The sequence below is a fragment of the Cupressus sempervirens genome, chromosome 3 (assembly GCF_028749045.1).
Source record: "Cupressus sempervirens isolate cs-2001-9-10 chromosome 3, ASM2874904v1, whole genome shotgun sequence".
Classification (NCBI taxonomy): domain Eukaryota; kingdom Viridiplantae; phylum Streptophyta; class Pinopsida; order Cupressales; family Cupressaceae; genus Cupressus; species Cupressus sempervirens.
In genome coordinates, this window is record NC_143120.1 from 77,630,081 (window position 1) to 77,656,292 (window position 26,212).

A 26,212-nucleotide genomic window follows, 5' to 3' on the forward strand; every position below is an offset into this window, starting at 1 on the left:
GACATTCTACTTGTGGATATTTCTCTTGTTGTTCTTTTTTTTTCAGGTGATCCATCAAGGAACCTTCTTGGTTTTCCACATATGAAGAGGTGTCTATGCTTCCACTTGATCACATTCAAAGGACTCATGTACTTCTCTTGGATCTACAAATGTTCCATATGGCTTGAAGACAATCAAATTACTTCATATTGAAGATTAAGTTGCAGATTTTTGTAAATTATGGGTTTAATACCCTTTGATGTAATTACCCAAAGTAAAGATTAAAGGGGGGTGTTAGAAGTTGTAATCTTTCCTTGGTGTATTTATAAACCAAGGTTAGAACTCCTTTCTTTATTGTTGTAATATATTAGGATATAAGCCAAGGTATCCTAATATATTTCTTTTTTGTCCTTTTTCCACTACATCTTATTTTGTCATCTAGTGGAATATGTGAGGACAAATATTTATTGTAATTTCTAATTTAGATTATTCCTCCTTAAGAGGAATCTCACACTTGGCCTCACACACTTATGAATGGTGGCATTCATAGACATGGGAGTTACATTCTAAATCCTCTCTCTCATCTCTATTTAAGAGATGACCCTCTTCTCTCATTTAACAATGAGGTTTCTTCCTCTTCTCAATTATTGTATGAGCAATTGCTCTCTTGCTCTCTCTCTCTCTCTTTCTCTCTTCCTTCTTAGGCTTTTCATGCCTCATTCATAATGTCACAAGGGGTTTTCTTTGCTTTCCCCTTTCCAAATATCTTGGCTCATGGTGTTGGATCTTGAAGCTTTTCCTCTCCTAGTTTATGGTAATATCTTTTCATGCATTAACTCACTTAGATTCTTTCCTGGTTTTTGCTTATTTTCATATTTTTATTTTTCCATTTCTAACAGAAAATCATTAAGAGGACTTTGGATGACAACAAGAAGGCTTGGGATTCAAAGTTGTAGTTTGCTATTTGGGTTGATAGAGTGACAATCAAGAAGGCAATTGGTGTATAGCCTTTTGACCTTGTATATGGAATTCAGGCCAGAATACCTCAAAATAATATGATAGGTATATATAACTTTATTCAAGTCTATGATGATGAGATCATTGATGACATGCATTAGTGAATTGATGAATTGGCTGGATTAGTAGAAACAAGGAAAGATGCCTTTGCAAGAAATATGAAGTTATAGTTGCAAACAAAACATTTATATGAAAGAAGGATAGTGATTAGGAAGTTTCAACCTGAGGATCTTGTTCTAATGTGGAATGCCAGAATTGAAGATAAAGGAAAACATGGTAAGTTTGACCCAATCTAGCTTGGTCCTTATTTTATTGAAAACACATGGGGAGAGGATTCATATATTATCAAAGATTTATCAGACAGTATTCTTGAATTGCTAGTTAATGGACAGTTCTTGAAGAGGTATTTTTCTTGAAAAATACTTATTTTCTCCATGAACAGTAGTTTTAGGTTGATCTTTTCCTTTGTACATTTTGTATATTTTGCAAATACTCTTGTTCTATTTTTTCCATGTTGTGTTTTGTCCCTGTGCCCTCTAAAGAAGTTGTCAAGTTGAATTTTGTATGTGGTTTGATCTACCAAAGATCTAAAATCTTGCCATGCCTGTAAGGGGAATGCATCCCCAGATAGAGCCACTGTTGGTGCTCAAAGTTGGATTCCCATTTTGAGTGCCCATTCCAAATTTTGAGTTGCTTTGAGCCCTTATGAATGCTTTTCATGCATATGTACCCGGCTGCAGATTTTAATGCCTAATGGTGTTTTATGTTTCTAACACCCTTCATTCAGCCTATCCATATGTTCTATGAATATAAATTGACATTTTGAACCATTCGGTGAAGTCCCATTTTGAGCTGATGTTAGTTCTACATTTTCTGCCCAAGTGTCAAACAGTGACACAGAGCCATGTTTGCATTTGAATATCTTTTACTCGGATAAGATTCATGACCCACAACTTTGAGGATGTTTAGTATGTATATCAAAGAACCTATGTTCCAAGTTTCAAGTTATTTTGAATCCATTTGACTAGGTTTCGAACCCCTCAAAGTTGGTCACTTATCTCTATTACAAATTTGCATATTGTTCACATTTTCGAGTAGCCCTATTTGACAAGCTATAACTTTTGACCAATTGACCCAAATGAAGAAATTCCTTTTGCACCATGTTCTAGGGGTCATAAACTTCATATGTTCTAGTTTTGAGGTCATGACGAATCTGTTTGATCAATTTGCTAGCATGATTAAAACCCAATTTACATTGTTTTGTTATGGCTAAGGTATTCAAATTGATCCGTACCCCTGTTCGAAATGTTATAACTTTGATCCTGTGACTCATAAGCCTAAATAGATTGTACCATCCTATTGTGTCTTGAAAATCCTTGAAATATACCAGTTCTCAAGTCATGATGAATCCATCTACATACTTCTTTATGTACGACCATTTACCAAAAATCACTTTTTGACACATTTCCTAGTCAAACTTTCCAAGTGCCTATTTTTGGAAATTCGCCAAATGCGTCATGTGATTCATCATGAGCCCAAACCATAGAATTACATTCTCCTCATGGAAAAGAACTTATAGCTAGGTTTTCAAAATCCCAAGTGACCAATAACTCAGTTTATAATGCCAAACCCAAGCCCAGTTTATGTTTTTTAACACTGTTTTCCTGCAAGATAATTGAAGTATCGATGTTCGGAAATTAAATTTTTTTGACTCGAGATGCATCATGGGCTGAAGATTTTCAGCATGATAGAGCATGCAGGATGGAACACTCATGCCAGCTGGCAGACCTTTGGACACAAATTTCACAATGGTGTGGAGATGATCGAAATAGAATTTTAAAGTGATGTTCCAGTGATTATTTTAATTCCAATCATTGCAATGCTTCACCATATTCATTGCCATTATCTTAATTCACTAAATGAGTGAGATTGGATGGGTTTTGAGGGATAAATGAATTAAATAAATGTAGAGGGCTATTTGTTTTCATGATATAATATTTTATAAAAAAAAAAAAGCAAATGTGAGAGGCAGCATGTAAATTTTTCCAATGAATAATTATTTTTCTTGAGTATCTACTTTATTTGTGGAAACTGTTCTGTGCATAGTCTGCACCAATATTGGTTGTTTATTCAGCGTACAAAGCTTTTAAAGCTTCTCATGTTTTGAGAGAGAGCCTTACAAGGTTCAAACAACCCCCTTTCAAGTTTACCAAAAGAAAATGCAGCAGGCATTTGAAGAGATGGAAATTTTCCTAACATTGACACTACAGATAGTCTTTTATCTAATCAGGCATCATATGTAAACAACAAGAGTATCCAAGTTTTTTGCAGTGGTATTGAGAGTCCACGATAGAAAATAAAGGAATAAGTCTGTGTTTTTAAAAAATAAATGAAATTTCTGTGTGCATCCCATGTTAAAGAGAATGTAGCAGGGGATGTCACATTCAAAGCCATAGTGGATGGCATTGGAGCTCAACGTTTTTGATTGAGATGCTAGGTTAAAACTAAATAAGGGTACCTTACATCACGTCCAACAGGGGAAGAAATGCAAAAGAACCCCACATTTTGAGGCATCCACATCATAAAGAATATGACCAGAGCATCTAGGAGTAGACAGAGGGAGGCAATCTGCCCATTCACGTCTGAGTCAGAGCCATGATCCATGCAATGGAGCAATGCATGATTTACACGCAGGATGAAAGTTTTGTTCTAGTGTTAATATCCCATATTGATTGGGATATGGTTTTAACAATAGTTTAAGTACTCAAGAAGTCAATAAGCACTTGTCTTAAAATGACACATTAGTTGTGAAGCCGCAGGTCATAATATGTGGGACCTAAACAGATGATGTGAGTAGGTTGAGTACTAAATTTTGAACGAAAATACACGTGTGTTAACATGGCATCAAATTCTGAGGTGTGCTCAGACAACGACATGTGGCAAGATCGACAACGCTAGCAAGCCCGCAAGATGGAGATGCATGGGAGATATGTATTGCGGGCAAGCGAAATTGCGATACATGGCATCGAGCCCAAAGCAGATGGTGATGTTGCAGATGATGCAAATCAAATAGGGAAATTAGGGAGTGCCATGTGGCACTTAGTCAAACCTAGTTGACAACAAATTTGAAGGGGTAAGATATTACAAAATGTAAAATTTGAAGTTTTTCAAATGCATAAAGATGAAGGGCCCGCTCAACAAATCTGGAATGGAAACTTGGTAGAGGAGAGAGAAAGAAATGATTTAAAATATCATTTCTCAATTGTTTCAATGCTTAGGTTATAAAATGGAAAGATTTGAAATATTTATTATGTTTATATAGTTCAGACTATATGAACATTTTTAATTTTTCAATTTTAATGGTTCTGTTCTACCCAGGAAGCAAATTTTTAGAGTGATCTTTAGGCAGCTATTTTTGTCCAAAATATGAAGTGTTCTATACCATTGGAATGAGCAGGAAACAAACTTTCCATTTTAGTGATCAATTTTTGTACAGGTATCAGCTGGTGGCAGCTACAGGAGCTTTTCTAATTTCGGGGACATCATGGTGAAATGTGAAAATTAAATGTTGCAGATGAAATTGCAACCAAATATAGAGATTTTTTATCATTCTATGACTTCTCCAAAAAATTTCAAGTTGATTAGATGGTTTTTGAATGTAGTTGGAGCAGTTATGGTTTTTGGTAGCAGAGCAAGTTGATTTTGCCAGCAGATGCAACTTGACATGTTGAGATTAGATCTTTTTGAGACCTTAGTACAATTTGATGATTCTGATATCTTCTTCAAAGAAATATTTGCATATTTTATGTGGAGATATATTAGATATTTTTCATCATTAATGGTTTTTCAAGTGCAGGTAGATAGAAGAAGTTTAGTTTAGCAACTCCATTTGTGAAGATTTCTTAGTGGGACAGATGTCAAATTCAGCTTGCATTTCCTGAGATATCTTCTCCTATATATCTCCTTCTTCTACTCTTTGTACAAGTTGCAATTTTTTAGAATTTGTGAGACCACAAGGTTGGCTCCAGTTTTTCTAAGTTGTGATACCAATTTTCTCAGTATATTTCCTATTATGAATAACATGATGTATCTCTTTTGAAGCATAGTTATTTCACAGTCATTCCTTGTGTATTTTCTGAGTTTGATGTGTAGATGTTGTATTGGTTTTCAAGGAAATTAATGTAAAGAACTTTATCCTTCTTAGTTTCATTCTGATTCTCATCTCTTGCTTCTATTATTTGCAATGTTATGTGCTTAAGGACCAAGGTCTTGAACTCAGTTGCAATCTTTTGAGGTTGTATATCAAAATAGATTTTCTGTTGGAACAAAGGTCCAAGTAAATGTTTGTTTATGATGATAGGGTTGCTGGTTTCATTAGAAGAATTTTCATAAGCATGAGAGTTTGATGAAGACTGACGTCTGTTTGAAAGTCAAATAGATAGATCATATGCCTGAATATGTGAGCATGTTTTAGGTACCCATCTATATGTTGAAGTTTAGTTGATGCCCAATGCATAAGGGACTAGTCATCTTGAAGGATGCATAATATTTGTTGTTGCATACCCTGGTTATGCTGAGAAATCAAATCAAAATGAATATCAGTTTCCCATTTTCTATTTTGAAGAACTAGAAGTGTAGGTCATGACTTATTTGTGGTTACTTTCCTTGGTTATAATTAGCTACTATAATCAAGAGGTTTACTAGAAAATTGAGGAACAATATTGACCATATCTGCTATAGAGGGTAGTCTTGGAGAAGAAGTATCAAGATAAATTAGACAAATCCCTCAAGTTTGTCCACCTTGGCTTTGTAGAGCCTAAAGTGAAGTGAGTCCTGATATGAGTTTGTTAATTGGCCCAGAACTTAGATAAAGCCTAGCTAAATATAGGATTTAGCTCACCCTTAGGCTTTTCCTTGGTCTTTGTTCTTGGTACCAGGTTTAAATCTACCTGGTATGTTCTTTTCCTCGAAAGAAATCCAACAAGCTGCATGGTACAGATTATGTGAAAAGACACTAGCCTTTGCATCCCTAAAATCACCATAGGAGTACCATGATCATCAAAACACACAACCTTCTGTTGTCTACAGTCCATCTTAGCATTATGTGCACATAGCCAATCCATACCAAGGAATACATCATACATTCCTAGGGGGGTAACCTATAGATATGAGGTTGTGCTCATGTCTCTAATCTAAATCTAGCAATTATGTATAAAGGAATTAACTATCACCTTAGCCCCAAAGGCCAATTCAACATCCCAATTATCATTCTACCTAGTTTCCACTAAGTCACAATGCTCCACTACAAAAGAAGATAGAAAAGAATTAGTGTCTCTAGAATCAAATAATATATAAACATTAATACCTCTGATTATACCTATAACCTCAATAATTGTGGCTTGTTGCTTAGCTTAGTGGTTGTCAATTGCTATGAATAACCTGTGGCACCTATCCATGTCTCCTACTATAGGTTCTAAAGTGGTTCCTCACTAATTACTAACTGCTAGTCCCTATGGACGCTCTCTAGCTATGTGGCCTATAACACTACAAGTATAACATGGTCCATGAGTTTGGATCTAAACACCCTCTGGTCTAGACTGCTATTGGCCACCTTTCCTGTTGGATTTTCTATAACCACCATGGGAGGGCTCCTAAGTCCTAGCTAGCTATACATATGGAGCCTATGGCCTATGATCTTGTCAAGACCAATATGATTGCCACTGCTTGGGCTTAGAACCCTAATATCCCTGTGCTGACTTATGCCTATTATCTTGTTGAGACTTCTACTATACCTATGGGGCCTTAGAGGGTCCTTTCGAATGACCTTGATTATCCTTCCATGAGGGTTTTTGTTGCCCTAAATTTTGGGAGAAAGTTTATTTGTGGGACCAATCTTAGGTTTCTTGTTTGTTGCAAAGATCTTCTGCAACCAATGGTATCTCAATTGCCTCCTTGAAGGTGGTTAGAAAAGCTAGGTGTACTAAATTTTGAAGAGACAAGTTAAGACCCTTTATAAATCAATAAATCTACAACATCTCATCCTTCATATACTTGACATAAGGAAGGAGCTCTAGAAATATTCTCTTATACTATGCTATAGTAAGGCCCCTATGCTGGAGCTCATGGAACTCCTCAATCTGACTCTGTCTAAAATGTTTTGAAAGATACCTATCTCTGAACCTAGCCACAAATACCTCCTAGATAAGAGTGTCTACTCTCACTCCACCTATGGTCCCCTCCTATTTCCACAATTTGGAAGCATTATCTTGTAATTATTGAATCTAGGACTAGGTTTTGACTATTTCGTGTCAACACACTTAAGATGTTTACTAAGTTCATGTCAAGCTAGTAACACATGCCGAGTAAAATATGTATAGATGTCAAGTAAATAGTTGATGCCAAGATACAATGTATGCTAAGCCAGATAGAACTAAAACATGTGCTAAGTGAACTTCATGTGCCAATCAATCTTCAGGTTTCGAGTGAAGATCAAGTGCCAAGTGAAGATTAAGTGCCGAGAAAAGTATAGGTGCCAAGTCACTATAGATGTCAAGTGGAATAGAATTGCTCTAGGTGCTGAGTGATCCAATTTTTCTATATGAGCCAAGCATCATAGGTAACAAGTGTCGAGTAACATAGATTGGACATAGTTGTTTGTAATTGCATAAACACCTATGTAAACTATTTTTTGAGCTGACATAGATGAAACTCAAAGGATATTAAGGATAAGAATGAATCTTTTAGATTTCCTATGCAATCAACATGTAGCCAATAAGAAAAATGGAGAAGGCATGCAACCAATAAGAAATGGCAAGGATTGAGTAGGAAATAAAGATATAATATGGATTGTAGATTCATACCTAACACTAAGTCTTTGAAATCCTTAAAAGAAGGATGAAACCCCATTGTATGCATGGATGAATGAAGTGTATGGGTGAACTATAACAAAATTTAGAGGGAAGTGTTAAAAGAGTTAGAGGAATAGAGCAACATTGCAATATTTAGTTGATCAAGAGTAGAGTATTAGAATATCAAAGAGTGACATATTAGATCAAGCAAGGATCAAGTCAGTCAAAGTAGAACAAGAATTTGGAATCAGCAATTGGAGATTGTAAAACTATCAGGTCAAAGACTTTCTAATAATCTCTAGCAATTGTATTAGATAATGGAAATCCTATGGACTTAGGTTGGCTTAGTAGCCATTTGTAAATCCTTTAATAAGGTGGCATTCCAAGTGAATGTATAGAAGTCCTCTAACTAGGCCTACTTTTAGCAGGGTAGTAAAATCCTTTAACTAGGTCACTTTTGATAGAGTGTAAAAGTCTTTAACAGGATAGGCCTTTCATAGGGCAGACCATTGGAAGTGGTCAAACATTGTAACCTTGAAAAGTTACACATTGTTGCAGTGATATTTTGTGGGTGTCATCCCCACCCCAATTTTACCTTCTCATTTTGGAGGATTTCTAGGTTACCAAATTTGCGTGTTGCCTATTTTCATGCATGTCTTTACTTTCAAGTTTACTAGGTAGATTGAATGCATGTGAATGGTTTTAGTTAAAAGAATTTAAAAGGGTTAAAGTTAGCTACTTCTGATTCACTCCCCTCTCAGAAGTAAATATTCCTACTTGTTAATTCCAATAGTAATAAGTGGATAGAAATTTGTTCTTCTAGATTGCTCCCATATCCCACAAATCAAAGCACCTCTCTAAGCTCTGTAACCATGCCTTTTCCTATGTACCATCTATGATTCTAGTGAAAAGAGGTGGTTTGAGTAAGATCAATTCGATAATCTCATTCCCTATGTTTCTGGGTGCTCTCACTACTATTGGTGGCTCTATGACTGGTGGTGGTTCAATTTGATGAACTGAGGCCTCTTCAGGGTCACCTTGTCTCTTTACATCTCTAGGTGGGGGACTCCTAATTCTTTCCCTATTATTAGCTCTATTCTCCTTTATTTCTTGTTTTTTGGGTTGTGGAATTATGGGTGGCATTCTCTCTTGAACTACTCCGATAAGGTTCTAAATGGTTGTAAAAAGCTAATTAAAATTTCAAGGTTTTTTGGGTGGAGGTCCACCAATTCCATTTTCTACCCCTCTTGATGCCACTTGTGCACCCCTAAGGATTCTAATCTTTGATGACCATTACAAATGATGACTGGAATCCTACACAAAAGTTATAGTTTTAATGAGTTAAGTGTAATGAGTAAGGCTCTAGTGTCGTAACTAGTTTTCTCTAATACTAGAATGTAATGCCAAAATTTATAGGGAAAAACACAACCAACAATTTTTTTTGAAAGGAAAACTAAAGGGTAGTACACATAGGCCAATGCTTGATATGAATATTTTATCAAACTAAAGGGAGGGTTATGGAACATAACAATTCATGTTTCCTTGAGGATCTTAGAATGTTGCTTATTCAATCATTGAGTTGGAGATAATTAATTTTAGTTGATGTGGAAGAATTTGTTTTCATTCAAAATTCTACACTTCCAGTTTCCATGGAAGACCAATTTTTTTTCTAGCATTTGTTGGAACTCTGAGTTATAACATGGGAGCTAGATGGTGTTATCATTTTGAATCCACATCCTATCCTTGAAGTAAGACATTTTGTATATGAATGTGAATGACAAGTTTTATATCAATGTAGTTACAATAATTCAATAGTTTTGTGAATGTGAAGATGTTCATAGCTGTCCTAGATGTTCCAATAACAAGGTGACTTACCATATATATATAAAATTCACATCATATTAATTAATATTTTTACATATCCCAATTAAAATATTATTTCTCAATGTTATACTTTAATTTCACAAATAAATCATAATTATACATTACTTATCATATGCTACATTCATTGGTTGTAGTTTGTGGGAAGGATTAAGTATAATGATTTAACATAAATATATAAATTATTTAATATATATGTATATAAAAATTCACATTGCCTCTTAAAATTAAGTATATTATTTATATAAAAGAAAATAAAAAAATAAAAATTTTATAAAATAAGGATAATGTGCAACACATTCCCTAAACCCAAGATTTAATTATATTCCTACTAACTATTATTTCCATGATCTCAATATTTGTTGGTGTAAATAAGTATTTAGTATTTACACTTTACTTAAGTTTACTCAGGTTAATGCATTTTCATAGTCATGTAGAAACCTAGGAGTTTGCATATTTATATGAATTTTCATATAGACAACACAAGAGTTTGCATTGTAATTGAGCACATGTTTTCTACTACATCTCTTTATGAGATACACCTTTACATTCTTATCCTCTTATTGTTGGGCATACATTAATGCATAATGGAGGATAATCCACTCTTGGTGGACATATGCTTAGTTGTTATGCTTATCTCTTTGCATGACTCCTAGACATATCAATTGCCTTTATATACAAGTCTCTTCCATGATGTATTCATCCAATTATTTGATCAATCCATTCTCATTTAATCATATCTTGTCTCTCTTGTGCTATCTCTTGAGCTTCTAGATCTTGGCATTTCATTCTTGCCTTCAGAAAATTATTTCATGGTATCATAGCCATACCAAATTCTTACGTGGTATTAGAGCCATAGGAGTTTCATTGCATATCCATTAGAGAGAGCTTTTTTTTGCAAGTCAATATTGGAGCTTGCTAGTGCAAATTAGATGTTGGCATCACATTCATAAGGTCAAGAAACCTCTAAATCAACTTTTGTTTCATCAAAATTGAACATCTAAGGTGAAATCTAGAGTCATTTAATTTTTGGAGGTGCGATATTGGTGATTTAGAAAAATTAATTATAGAGGTTATTTTCAAAGAGTGATATCTCCCTCATACATACTCTTTTTTTCAAGCAATTTTTTTTTTGTTTTAGGGTAGGATTTCATGATCTGCACATTGGTGCAAGTTGTTTGAGATCTGTATTCCTAAGTTTTTCAAAAAATTGCAAATGCCATTTTTTACAACTTTAGAGGCTTCATTTAGGTTCATATAGACACACATTTAGTTGCTATTTTTTTGAAAGTGCATGATTTTTTTTCTACTTTCCAGATTTGGTATCAATTTGGAGTAATTTTGAATAGACATAGTACTTTCAACATTTGGTCATTTTTGGCCTATTTTGGCACTCATAATTAATTAGATCCTTGAGAGGTCTTGTGTCTTATCTTTTTGAGTTTGATATAGCTTCATATTTATTGTTGTAACCATTAAAATTAGAAGTCAACTTTGGTTAATTTTGACAAGTGGCTGTTGTATGCACACTAAGTATAAAGTGCCAAAATTATCCTTTTTTTGGGGGGGTGGGGGGGTGAGGTTCTTTGATTGAGTGATTTGGGGGGTGTGTCTTGAGTGTTTCCACTTCTCTTTCTCTTGTGTTCTTTTATTTTGGATCATGTGTTCTCCTAGGTTTTCATTTTTAACTCTACATAATTATGCTACATGGAAAATTAGAGCATGGATTAAAATGATGGAAAAAGGTTTAATTGATTATGTTGATGGAACCATGGTTGCACCATCTGATCCTAATAAAATAAATGAATGGAATCATAATAATAAGGCTGCTATTTGTACTTTGAGGAAGTATGTACATGAAGATCTTATCTTCCATATTGATAATTGTAAAATAGTAAAGGAAGCATGGGATAAATTTGCTAGCTTGTATGCAAAAGTAGACAAAGCTAGAGGTTTTAAACTTGATGAAAATAACATGTGATTAGATCCAAAGGTATTTGACACAATTTAAGACTATATCACCAAGGCACATGAGCTAAGGTCAATGGTTAAGGATTGTGGAATTACCATAGAGGATGAAAAATTGATCTATAATTTGATGAGAAAAATTCCTCCAGATTATGTATCATTTATTTCAAGCTTCAACACTCATAAGTTGACATTAGGTTCTTCCTACACCATGCATTCATTTGATCCCTTCATAGAGATGTTGATGGTAGAACAATCAAACTTGATGAGCATGGGGATTCTCAAGTCTTCAAAGTCCAAAGCATTGGTGGCTAGTAAAGGGAATCAAGGAAAAGGGTCTAACAAGAAGTAGAAATAATGGAAACAAAATTCACAAAAAGAGAAATAACACTCAACCTTCTCACCACAAGACAACTCCAACAAGAAGGGAAAATCATTCAAGAAGGAGTTTCTTACCTATGCATATTGCAAGAAGAATGGACATGAAGAACATCATTGTTATAAGAAGGAAATGAACTCAAGAATCTTCTTAAGAAGAATCAAATTAGTCTACCTTCAAGAATGACTACTTCACCCTCTTCTTCACATTCAAATTTTGATAAAGGAAAGGATCACATGGGCAAAGGTCAAGCCTTAGTAGCTACTTCAAGTCAAGATTCAAAAAGATGGCTTCTATATTTAGGGGCTTCTCATCATATGGCATCTTCACAGTCTATGTTTTCATCATTTGATCCTTGTCATACTCCACCTATTTTGATGGGAAATCATACTAATCACATGAATGTTATTAGGAAAGGAACTATTGATAAGGGGGAGGGATACTTCAAAGATGTGTTTTGTGTACCTCACCTAAGTCATAATCTTCTTTCCATCTATCGACTCACTCATGGAGATAGAAGAAGTAATATGAAATTTACACCTGATTCAATTTTTATCAAAGACTTGGAGACTAGAGAGATAATTTCTATACGGGTAGTTAATAATGCATCTAGGCTATACTACTTCTTATATTTTTCTCATGATGATGATTGTAACTTCTTAGTAGATTCTTTAGCAAATTTTGATCATACTTCTACTATTGATTCAGACTTTGAGGAGAACTTTGGCTACTTGAACTTGGGTTTTCTCACATGTGATCAAGTTCTTGAGCCATCTATTGCTTCTCCTCCTATTGAAATTCCATCTACTATTGTTCCTAATGATAGTTGTATTCACATAGCCATCGATTCAAGTGATTCACTGTAGCAAGATATTCATTGTCTTCTAGACTCAGTTCCATGGGATGACTACTTGACATATATTTCTAGTTTTTTTGTGGAGTCCTACATTGTAGATTTGGGAGACATTATCGATGACATTCATCTTCTCTTTGGTGAAGATGACCCTTCTTCACTTGTTGTGTGGGAGCATGCTTACCCTCATCTTCATTCTCTACTTGATCAATCTTTCAAGGTTGACATAATGGTAGATCCTTTGATACAATAGTTGGAGGAGGTCACTTTATTTTTAGAGGAGATAGTTGAGTCTTTGATACATATAATACATTCATCCTTAGTTGATCCTGATTGTCTTTTTTAGTAGAGTGGCATAGTACACATGATATGGAGGAGGCACCTTTTAGTATTGACATGGGGACACTTGAGAAGGTTTCATGGATTTCATACATTTTGAGGTTTCTCCCTATATATGGGAGAGGCTTTATTGATACACCTTTAGTTATTTTTTTCCTAATGGTAGGAATGTTGTTCTACACTCATGGAGTATTTAATACATCGAGCCTAGAGCATCTACCATTGGTATACATTCTAAATTGAGGTGGAGTTACATGGTCTATCTTCCTCTTCTTCTCTCTTATGGGGGGTGGGGGGGGGGGAGGATCTTTTCCTCACATGAGGTCTTATTCTCTCTCATTTTATTTTATTTTACTTATCTCTCTTTTTGGAGGGGTTTTGTCTCATGTGGTTTTCCCTCTTTCTTTGCTTTATGAGAGATTGCATTGCATATGTTTTGCACTTGCATTTTGTATATCTTAACATGGCTTAGTAGCCAAGACCTATCTTGTATTATTGTCTATCTTTTGTGAGATTAAGTACATTCTCCTAAGTTTCACTTAATGGGGGTGTTCGTGTAAATAAGTATTTACTATTTACACTTTACTTAAGTTTACTTACGTTAATGCATTTTCATATTAGTTGTCATGTAGACACCTAGGATTTTGCATATTTATATGAGTTGTCATATAGACAACATAGTAGTTTGAACTCCAATTGAGCACATGTTGTCTAGTACATCTCTTTATGAGATAAAACTTTACATTCTTATCCTCTCATTGTTGTACATACATTCATGCATAATGGAGGACAATCCACTCTTGGTGGACATGTGCTTAGTTGTTATGCTTATCTCTTTGCATGACTCCTAGACATATCAATTGCCTTTATATACAAGGTTCTTCCATGATGTATTCATCCAATTATCTGATTTGTCTAACTATCTAATCAATCCATTCTCATTCAATCATATCTTGTCTCTCTTGTGCTATCTCTCTAGCTTCTAGATCTTGGCATTTCATTCTTGCCTTAGGAAAATTCTTTCATGATATCAGAGCTATACCAAATTCTTACAATATTAACTCAAACCCTAAGGTGTTCTCAAATTAAACCTACCTAATGCAACATAACTACTCATTACTAACAATCATCTTAATACTAACTCTATCTAAATACATTTCTACTTCACTAGCATTAAACCTATCAAATTATCCTAAAGGCTAACCTACCCATCCTACCCTTTCTCTCTACCCACTTCCTCCTTACAAGTTTTCCAACACTAAAATAATAAAATATACTAACAAAACAACATGATTTATTACTATATCTACCTCCTAATGCCTACCCTTTCCCATCCCTAGGAGGCTATGACATGAAAAGTGCTAGACCCAAGGATGGGTACCTTTTCCCTTCTTCCAAGGGTGGAAGTGACTAGGGAAAGTTCTCTGACCTATGTTTCAAGAAAGTTCAACATCAAAACATTTTACATGCACCTACTTGGCTTAAAAGAAGCATGATGTTCTTCAAGGGTGGGGACCACAATCCCCTTCCCATACTTTACATTATTCTCTTCTTTACCGTTCAGAAGAATGGGTGCTTAGGTCACCCCCTTTTCCTTTTTAATTAGTATTTAAATTTTATTTTATTTTTGTCTTGTTTCTATGTTATATGAAGAGACACTTTATTTCATGTCTATTTCTTGAAGGGAAGGGTATTTTCTTGTTTTCCAAGGTGATTAGGCATACTTTTACCCCTACATAGTTGTTTATTTTAATCTGATACTTGTCTCTTAGATGAGAGTGATTATTTTATTGGTACCCTATGAGGAAGATACTAGGCATATTCTTTTGAATATTATATTACTTTGTAACAAGCAGGAGTTTTAACATCTTGTCCTCATACATATTCCAGAGAACTAACACAAACCTACAACATACTCATCCTTATGAAAATTTTAAACTATGTTAGATAAGGAGTTATTTTATTCCACTTAAACTATGAAGATAAGGTGTTTTTTTTGGTGATAAAGTTGATATTATCATTTTTTCTAAATAATCTTAGATATTTTAATGATGCAAGATAATTCAAGGTTTAACACTTCAATATACTAGTTATATTTTAAATGTTTCTAAAGGATGATTATTATCACATATGAAAGGAAATAACCACTCATATAAAAAATCAAATCAAGGATGATTAGGATCATATATGGAAACAATTATTCATAGAAACAAATGAATTATTTCCATGCATATTTGTGTACAAATACAATATTGGAACTTTTTATTCATGTTTCTCCAATCACATAACAAGAACTTTGCAGTACTCTCACTCATCCTACCTTGGAAATAGACTATTAACACTGATTTCTAGCATGAAATTTCTACAAAGTTTAGCTATTGATTGAATACACCAAACCTACATGAATACAAAGAATCAATCTCCTATCTACAACATAAATTTATAGAATGATGCATATTACTTCACTTGATCATTTCCAACAAAAGATGTACATCCCTTACATGAACTATTTCTTTCTTCTTATACAAAAATGAAGATACTATATTCATAATGTAGACACCTAAAATTCCTTAGAAAATAAAGTATTTTTATTTTTTGAAAAATCCATGATGACATCATCATTAATTAATTAATTATTTAATTAATTAATTTATTTTTATGTCATTAAATCCCTTTATCTTAAGTAAAAGTATTTAATTAAGGAATCCCTCCCAAAAATGTTTAAATCTTATTTAAACATTATTCCCTTATTTATCAATTATTTAATTAATAAATTGACCAAAAAACCCAAAATAAATAAAAAATTTATTTTTTGCCCAAAACTTGGCCAATTTCCTTAAGATCACTAACCTATTCCAAAATCTTCTAATCCTTCTTTAATTTCGATTAAAGGCTAATCCCATCATTTTCTATCCTTAATCCCAACTCAAAATATTTAATTAAGGTTAAATATTAATCCTCATGTTTATTAAAAATGTTTTAATGAATATCTCCTCAACCCAAACCCATGAAATAAATAAAACTTTATTTATTTCCTAAAAAACCTTGTATCCTCATCCTAGGAAATTCTAGACTCTTCTAGAAGGTCTTCATCCTCACCCTAAGCCTATCTCTAAACCCCCTTTTTAGCCTAATCCACCCCATCCACCCATACTAACCAAGCTTAGCTACTAACTCACCCACCCTCATTGAATGCCATTCACTTGCATATCTCTAACATCCCTAATCTAAATCCTAAATATCCTCTAATCCCCCCTTAACCTTGTCACATTCCTTAAGCAAGCTTAAGACTTTCCTAAGCCAAGCAAAGTCAACAATCTCCAAAATATCTCAACCACCTAGCCATGAATGCTCTTACAAGGCCATAAAGGCTCTTACAAACCCATTCATTGCTCTTACAAGTCATTTATGAGGGTCTTTAAGGCCTTGAGCTTCCTTTTTTGATTCATCCTTGGCCTTTCCTCCATCCACTCACCCTGTGACATGTGTCACTCCCTAATTGGCTGTAAGGAAGCACAATCCATGTGCTCTCCTCTCATGCAATATGAGCCCTCCATGAGCTTTTCCCCATCCTTGCATCTTAGCCCTCAAACCCTCAAACCCTTAGCCTATAAATTGAATCCCCTCCCAAACCATTTTATCACAATCCTTGAGCTAAAGTTATAATGCCCTTTTGAGAAGCCTAAATTCATGCTTTTACATACATCCACACCAATTTGCTATTTTCCATCTCCATTGAAGCATAGTTTGAGTATCTTGAGCATACATCCCACATCCACATAATAGACTCATCCCTAAATCAAGTGACCATCCTCATTGGGAGAGCCATTCCATGGCTCATATTCTCATTTGAGGGTTTTCACTTTGTCTATCTCATATGTTATAATTTTTATGCTAGTTAATGCTTTTGTTTTTTAATAGATTAGTATTACTTACTAACATATTTCTCATATACACACAATACCAACTACATGCATATCATAGCCCATGTTTTACATCTCCACATTCCCTTTACATTTTAGAAAACATAACAAGAAGGATTTGACCCTCATAACTCATAACAAAATAACATAAAAGAGATGAAATCATCCCAATCCTTGGTTCTTCAATAATGATAAGGGAAGACCCTAACTTCTTCATGAATTTCATTTCCACAACCTACACAAAACAATGCAAACTAGGAACTATGGAGGCTCACCTCCCATCCTTGGCTTCTATGAAGCCACCCACCAAGTAGGGGAAACAAGGCCCAAATGAGATACACACATACAACATTTTCTAATGCATGAAAAAACACAACACAACCCTTAACAATACCTTTCATGCCTTGCACATTGATTCTCCATTGGAATCATGAACACATTGGGTGAAGGTGAAATCTTCAAAGAGGAGAATGCCATATCCATAACACAAAAAAAATCAAATTGCAATTGCATTATTGCCTCTCAAGGTTATTATAAAATCTCCTCCTTCTTACACATACACTTGTACCTCCATAACAAAAAAGGCATAAGGCTTCAATGGAGCCCATACTCCATGAAACAAAGAAAAACTCCTCATCATGAGTTAGATTTTCTCACCTACAATTTTGAGCCCAACTAACCCCTTCACCCAAGGCTTCTCTTCCATCCCAAGGGTGAATGAAGCCTTCAAACCCATGAACAATTCCAACAGTGAAAGAAAACCTAGAGATCAAGGAAGAAGACCAAGAAAATGCATGAAACACAATACACAATCACAACACAACACAAAAATTACAATGACAATACATGATCCCATAACAACACTCCATACTTGCAGATTCATTATACAATACTAAAACAAAATGGCCATGGCTTGAGCACCAACCTTGGTCCAATCTAAAGGAAATGGTAGTTGATGAAGAGCTCCTTTAGTCCTCCTCCAAAACTCTAACTATTTCTAAACTTAGAGAGTGGGTGAATACCCCACTAGTTTGTCCAAGACTCTCTAAAAAGGCTTTCCCACTAACTATTTTGGCAAAAACATCAAGCCACTTCCTCTTACAAACTTGTCTCCCCCTAAGTTACTATTTTTGACTTAGTGTAAACATGGGGATTAACTCATATGACAACTCCATTTTCGAATTGGTGGAAAAATGTATGGGTGAAGGGCCCCCCTAGGCTACCTAGGCATTAACATGGTCAAAATTAGGTCCCTAACATGTTATAATATCATATGGGTAGCTTCTTTTCATGTAAAAGGCACTTTGGGACCACCTAATGACCCTTCAAAACCCTAGTCAAGTCAAATTTCGAATTTCCTTTGATTGTGACCCATCGTACCCCTTGTCAAGTGGGTTTACTTAATCATTAACAAGGTAATTAGTTTTAGGGTAACATGCTACCATGACCAAACCCTAGATTACATGTAATTAACACATAGAATCCACAAGTGTCAAGTGACACATAAAAGCACATTCCACATCACCATGACATGTCCCTAATGCATCTTTGAGATTAAAAATTTCACACACAATAAGCTTACATTTACAAAATAAAATACATCACAATGAGGCTTTTGAATTTTCCAAAGATTCGCCTTGGAAAAACCATGTTCACATAAGTTTGAAACTTATTTTCCACAAAAATTTCCATGGTTCCACTTCTTGCATAGTAAACTAAAGTATCAGTAGCCAAGGAGGTCATATAAAATACATATCATAAAAGCATAAGAATTTAAATATTATGTAATCCATATTAATATAATTCAATAGAATTCCTTAATCATTTCAAATAAAACATTCAAAACATTAAAATATCAAAATCTACACATCACATTAAATTATAAATTATCAAAATCAAATTAACATTTCACATCACATCATAATATAATTTCTATCCTACCATGTGTGAAGTTGCATCCATATTTGTTCGATCATCTCATTCACAATATTAGGTTCTTAGTACATATCACAGATGCAAAACACAACTGTAATACAAAATCAATAGATAAAACAAACCATTGTCCATCTAAGCCTTAAATAAATGTCAAAATATCAAAGTCTCAAATATCAAAATGCAAGTAAAAATATCTATGCTATGATGGGTTGAGGTGAGGCCTCATAGGGTAACTTATTGAAATGTTTGGGGTGAGATAACCTTAGTAATCAAGATTTGATTTTGGCACAAGAAAAGTTCACATATAATAATTTTGTGATCAAGAGCACTAAGAAGACACCTTTTGAGATTGTTGCCCGAATGAATCCTAATAGAACTATAGAATTGAAATTTCTAAGCCTTGAGATAAAAAGAAGTGTTGAAGCTGAAGAATTTGTATATTTCATGAAGGCTTTACATGAGGAAGTGAAAATGAACTTGGAAGACAATAATCTGGAATGCAAACAAAGAGAAAATAAAAGAAGGAGACATAAATATTTTAAATTTGGTGATGGGATCATGACTCACTTGAAGAAAAATAGATTTCCAGTTGGCACCTATAACAAGCTAAAATTGAAGAAGTTTGGTCCTTATAAGATTCTAAGGAAGTTCAACAGCAAAAATGCTTTTGATTTTGAATTAGTAGAAGTCATGGATATTTTACTTATATTCAACATTGAAAATATCTTTGAATATTTTGAATTAGATGATGAGCTGAATAATAACTTGGATTATCCTAAGAAGAAAATAGATAGCATTGAAGAGATCTTGAATATCCAAATAAGTAAGAGAACTATAGGAAATGACTACATGGAATACCTAGTTCAGTGGAAAGACAAACTAGTTGAAGATAATTTATGGATTACACAAGTTGTGTTGGATCTTTATAATTCAAGTTAGAATATCAACCATGCCTAATGTGGATATCAATTATTTATTAACCCTAGGTGTTTGATGCAAGAGCATCTTGGGTCTTTAAGAAATCTTGCATCAACCAAAAATATTTCTTGTTTTATATACCATTCTACTATTCATAAAGTAGCCATTGATGCTTTTGTTTTCATGTTGTGCGTAGTTGTCATCATGTTGAGGATCTATCCTAGATCCTTTTCCTTAGTGCATGATTTATTATATTCCTTATAAGTTGAGTTTTCTATTGTTCTTTGCGGTCCTTCTTTCCTTCTATTTTCATCTAGCAAAGCGTATTGTTCCATTTGGTGCAATTTTCATGGATTATGTGGCCTCTTGCACAATTAGGAGCCAACTGCTAATACATGTGTCGACCTACCATTAATTGTGCATGATTTCATATTGTCTTTTACATGGATTTTGGTTTACTCTTCCAAGTATGGACCTATATTTTAATTAAATTATTGACTAGCCAACTTGTAGCTTAGCTAGCTATAAAAGAAGATTGGTTAGAGGTAGGAAAGCATGATTTTTAGGATATAATTTTGATGAATAAAAGATGATTTAATATAAGGATGATGATATTTGAAGATAAAAGATAGAAGATGCAAGCTAAGGCTCTAAGATTGTAAAATTATTTTTTTATAAGGTCACAACCTAGAAGGCCTCACAATCGAGCATGTTGTGGCATCTTTTATATGTGAAGTGAAATGATTATACCTAAAAATATGATACATTTGACCTTCTATTCTCTATGGCTTCATTCAGTTATGTATATCTTCCATGTGCATCTCTGAGTGGGGAGTACTACATATTTTAAGTTGTGTTTATTCCACATGTTGTTTATGAATCTATGTCTCTCACTGCACCAACCCCCTCTTATTTATCTTGGTGGACTTAACTTTCTAACATCTATCCCATTCTCATAGTCTCTCTCTCTCTCTCTCTATATATATATATATATATATATCATCCCCTCTCCATTTCTATCTCCTAATCTCTTTATCTCTATCCTATACCTTCTCTCTTCCTACCCCCTTCTCTACATCCTATCCCCTACTCTCTCTCTCCATCAATCACTCTCTATACTATCCCTTCTCCTTCTTCCTATCCCCTACTCTCTCTCTCTCTCTCTCTATTGATATCTCCCTCTATCAATCACTCTCTCCCACTTTCTCTATCCTTTCCTCTCTTTCTCTTCCTATCCCCTACTCCCTTTCTCTCCATCATACCCCCTCTCTCTTCCTATCCACTTCTCTCTCCATCCTATCCCATTCTCTCCCACATTCTCTCTCCTTCCTATCCCCTTTCTCTCTTCCTATACCGTATTCTCCTTCTCTCAATCCTATCCCCCCTCTCTCCCCCTTCATACCCCCTACTCTTTTTGTCTCCATCATATCCCCTCTCTCTTCCTACCCCCTTATCTCTCCATCATATCCCCCCCACTCTCTCTCCCTCTCCCATACTAGTTGTCTCTCATCCCATCTCTATTTTCCTATCCCCTACTAGATCAATCTCCATCCCATCCTTCTCTACATTTGTCTTCCTATATCCATCCTATGATCTCTCTCTCTCTCTAGTCATTCTCTTTGCATCCTATCCACTCTCTATCTTCTTATCTATACATTCTATCTAAAATCTCTCTCTTCCTATCTCCTCCCTCTCTCTCTTTCTCAATATCCTTATACTATTCATCTCTATGCATTCTATTCACTCTATATCTTCTTATCTATACATTCTATCTAAAATATCTCTCTTCCTCTCTCTCTCTCTCTCTCTCTCTCTCTCTCTATCTATATATATATATATATATATATATATATATATATATATCTCCTTATACTATTTATTTTCTACTTCTCCCTTCCTATCACATTCTCTACATCCCTCACTACATTTCTATCTTTTTCCTATGTAAATATTATTAGTAGTGCACACACCTTATAGTGCATTCATAGTATAGGGTGTTCATACTACTTTTTTATAGCATGCACACACAATAATACGTTCACACTATAGCATGTACAGGCTTCATAATGTATTAAAATTCACCAAGTCTAAGGCTTGTATTTTCCTTGGAGATCCAACACAAAGATTTGGTGGTCTCAAGTTGGCTTGAGATGTGTTTTCCAATAAGCACACCAAAAATGCTTGATTTTTCATGTGTTCTCTCCATAAAGTTTTACTATGCTTGGATATCAATTAAATTAGGTTAGATGATATTTTAGATCTCTATGTTATTTATATAACCATATGATTTATTTTGAATTTAGACTATTTTAAGGCTTTCAACTATAATCTCTTTTGAATGTATCTAGATTAATGAGACAAAAAACAATTACATGCAAATATATCCAATATTAAAAAATAATAATGCACACAAAAGAGAACACAAGACATAAAGATTTAATGTGGCTCACCCAATCCATGGGCTATGTCCACCAAATAATATTTCCAATTATTTATTATCTAGTGATTGCAATCCAATTACAATATTTAATCCCTTACAGATCAATATCACTGCAAGAAGCTACTATCTCATCACAAACTATGAAATCCCTAATCCTAAGCCATTTTATACAAGATTTTTGTCTCTTACAAAATTAGGGATAGAATAATTAGAACATGTTCACTCATAGAAAAATAGATGATAAAATAGCCCCAAAATATTTTTTTGCATGTACTTCTACCAAGGAATTATAGTGAGTGTACAATACTTCCCTAATCAATCACAACAAACCAATATAATGTATGCCATTTAATCTAAAAAACCAATGTGTAGTTTTTGGGGGTTAGATTTTAGCTCATTCATTTGATTTTGCAACAAGTTAGCTTTTTATAAACTAGACTCCATTCTACACACTTAAAAAAAAAGAAAATTTGATTTTTGATTGGTTCTCAATGATTTGTAGGGGGAGCACACAAATATTTCACATTTTTGGGATCTGTCAACATAAAAAATTTGTAAAAATATATATATTAAAAAATTCCTCAAAAAATATGAGATAAACTACATGGTGTTAGCTAACATCTGACCAAAGCAATTAAAGAATTTCCAAAAGAAAAATTAGAATTTTAGGGGGACCACAGTGCACATTGTATTATGTTTTTACTGAAAAAGAAGTAGCACTTTTTGTGGCCCCCTTTTTTGAGAGCCTTAAACTCCAACATTTTGAAAACAATTTACTAGTTTATAAACTAAATTTAGAGGACTACTACTTTTGTTTTAGTCATATCTTAAAATTTTTAGTGTAACTTTCTTCAAATTCTTGTTGAAGTTCACAAATTGCTGATTTTAGGAAAAATGTGGCATCTTATACCCCTCTTTTAGTACCATAACTTTGTGCACTAACTTATTAGACCCACTTATTCAATTACTATGAATTGAGATGAAAATTATTTGAACTCTATCCTCTCATGCATGATTTATGCTTCATCTTTCAATGATATCATCTGTTCCTCTAACTACCTCTAAGGAAAAAGACTATTTTTATTAGCTATAATGCAAATTAGTGTTGAAAATAGATTGAAGAAGCCATCAAAGAGGGAGATTGTAAAGAAAGATTGTTCAGAACTAAAAAGTACACTTTAATCATTATTTTGTCAATGATGTCAAACCTACTATTTGCTAGTGAGACAATTGCTTATAAGATTTGATTAGTATCACTTATTTGATTGATGAAGAGGATTTTATCAAAAGATGTAACAACAATACCTAGAGGAAAGGTTGAGTTAGGATTGTGCAATAAAGTACACGGATTAATTAAGATAGTGATGACATGATGCATTGATAATTTACATAAGGTTATAAAGGCTGATTTACACTAAAATTTTTTAAGAGAACAAGTTACACAAAGCTTTTCTACCAAGCTTGAAAGAGTTGATAGTAGGTGCCGAGAAAAGTTAATGCAAGTTGAGAAAAAAATTAGTTGGAGCCAATTAAAAGCTAATTCTAGTGTATGGCAAGAAAAATAGTGGATGCCAAGTAAATTTTAGTTGATGTCAAGCACCAAAAAACTTTAGTTGATGCCAAGTGATATTACAGAGGATACTAAGCAATGTAGTATGTGCTGAGCATTAGAAGGTTGATAATGTTGAGCTGCTACATTATTTAAAAGATTGTGGATTTGATGAAATTGAGCTGACACATTTGTTTTCTTGGAATTTATGAACTAGGTGGAAGATAAGGATGATGAGCTGGTGGCACAGAATTTAAGGTAAACCATTTTTGAGAAAATTCAAAGAGGATTCTAAGAGAAGTTTCTAGAAGAGAGATGGAATGTGGGGTAGACATAGTGTATCCTACCCTATCTATCCTAACCCTAATTTGGACAATGGAAAATGAGCAACAAAATATCTTAATTTCCTATTTATAGTAATGACTGGTCATGAAGCAATATAGTCATGTGGGAGAACCTAAGGAAGACAAGGAGTCAAGGGTTTTTCTTTGTTTGACCTAGGAGAAGAGTTTGCATTGGCATACTTAGCAAGAAGACTTAAGAAGATGAATGCTTGAAGGGTGAACAAGCTATCATAACTACAATGTATAAAGGCCAAGCAGAATGGAGGACTGAATAGTGATTTGTAATTTGTAAATGAAGTTGTAAGCTGTATCAATTCAAGCTTTACTATTACTCTCTAACTATTGTATCAATCTAGGGTAAATCCTTTGGGTTAAGGTTAACCTAATAGTATTTGTAAATCCCTTAACTAGGTGACATTCCAAGTGAATGGTCTAAGGTTCTCTAACAAGGCTCACATCTAATAGGGGGATTGAAATCCTTTAATAGGGTCACATTTAATAGTGTGTATTGTAACCTTTAATAAGGTTGGCCTTTCATAGTGCATTGCTTCAGAAGAGTAAAAAGAGTAGCATGTTACTGGTGGTTTTTCCCAAATTGGGTTTCCACATAAATTATTGTGTCAAGTGTGTTGATGAATTTGTTATGTTTCATACTTTAAATTTTTGCAAGTTGATTTGATAGTAAGCTACAAGATTTAAGTGATTGCATAATCTTATGGATGCATGCATGAGTATAAATGTTTTATGGGTTTGGTAAGCTAAGAAGATTTTTATTTATACATATGGACCTTGGATAACTAATTCACCCCCCTTTTAGTTATTCTAAAGTATTCCAAAAATTGGAATCAAAGCCATCTGCTTAAGAGGACTAGTTTGAAGGTACTAGAGGCACAAAGATCAAGATGTCTAAAAGAGAAGTACCCAAGCTTAATAGAGACAACTTTCCTGGATGGTAAAGTTTGATGAAGCTACACCTTGGAGGAGTTGGAGATCATGCAAATCTACCATTACCATTTAGCATGTTGATCCAGCTAGAGCCTCAACTATTAAAGATGTGAAAAAGAAGAAAGAACACAAGCAGGAAATGTTGGAGATTGCATCTACCCTAAGTTATGTCAATTTGATGATATCAATGGTCTTGATAGTGCAAAGAAAATGTGGGATGCCCTAGCTACTATCCATGGAGGTGATAAAAATATTCTAAGAGCCAAAGATGAAAGTCTCAAAGGTAAATTTGATGATATGAGAATGGAAGAAGGTGAGAATATTGCTTAATATGTTGCAAGGATAAAAGAAGTTGTTAATGCAATAAGAGGAGCTATTGGTAAAATAGATGATGATGATATACTAATAAAATTTTGAAGGATACTATTACCTATATATACTATTAGAGTTCCTGCAATTCAAGAATTAAGATGTATTCAAGGGAATGATCTATCACTTGAAGGTCTAGTAGGTAGACTCACTACTTTTGAGTTGTCTAATTTTGATAATTACAAACTTGAAAATATTGAATTTTCTTTCAAAGCTATAGTATCATTGAAGGAACTTGATAAGAAGAAGAAAAATAAAAATAAAAAGAAGTATGTGTCTAGTGATAGTGATACAGATGATGAGGATGTTGAACAACTTGAAGCACTACTAGCAAGAAGATTACACAAAGGTAAAGGCATGTTCAAAGGTAAGTTACCTATCATTTGTTTCAATTGCAATGAGGTTGGTCATATTGCTGCTAGATGTCTAGAGAAGAAGAACTACAAACTTAGTGACAAATACAAAAGTAGAAGAGATGAAGACAATAATGATTACAAAGAAAAAGGCAAAAAGTCTTACTACATT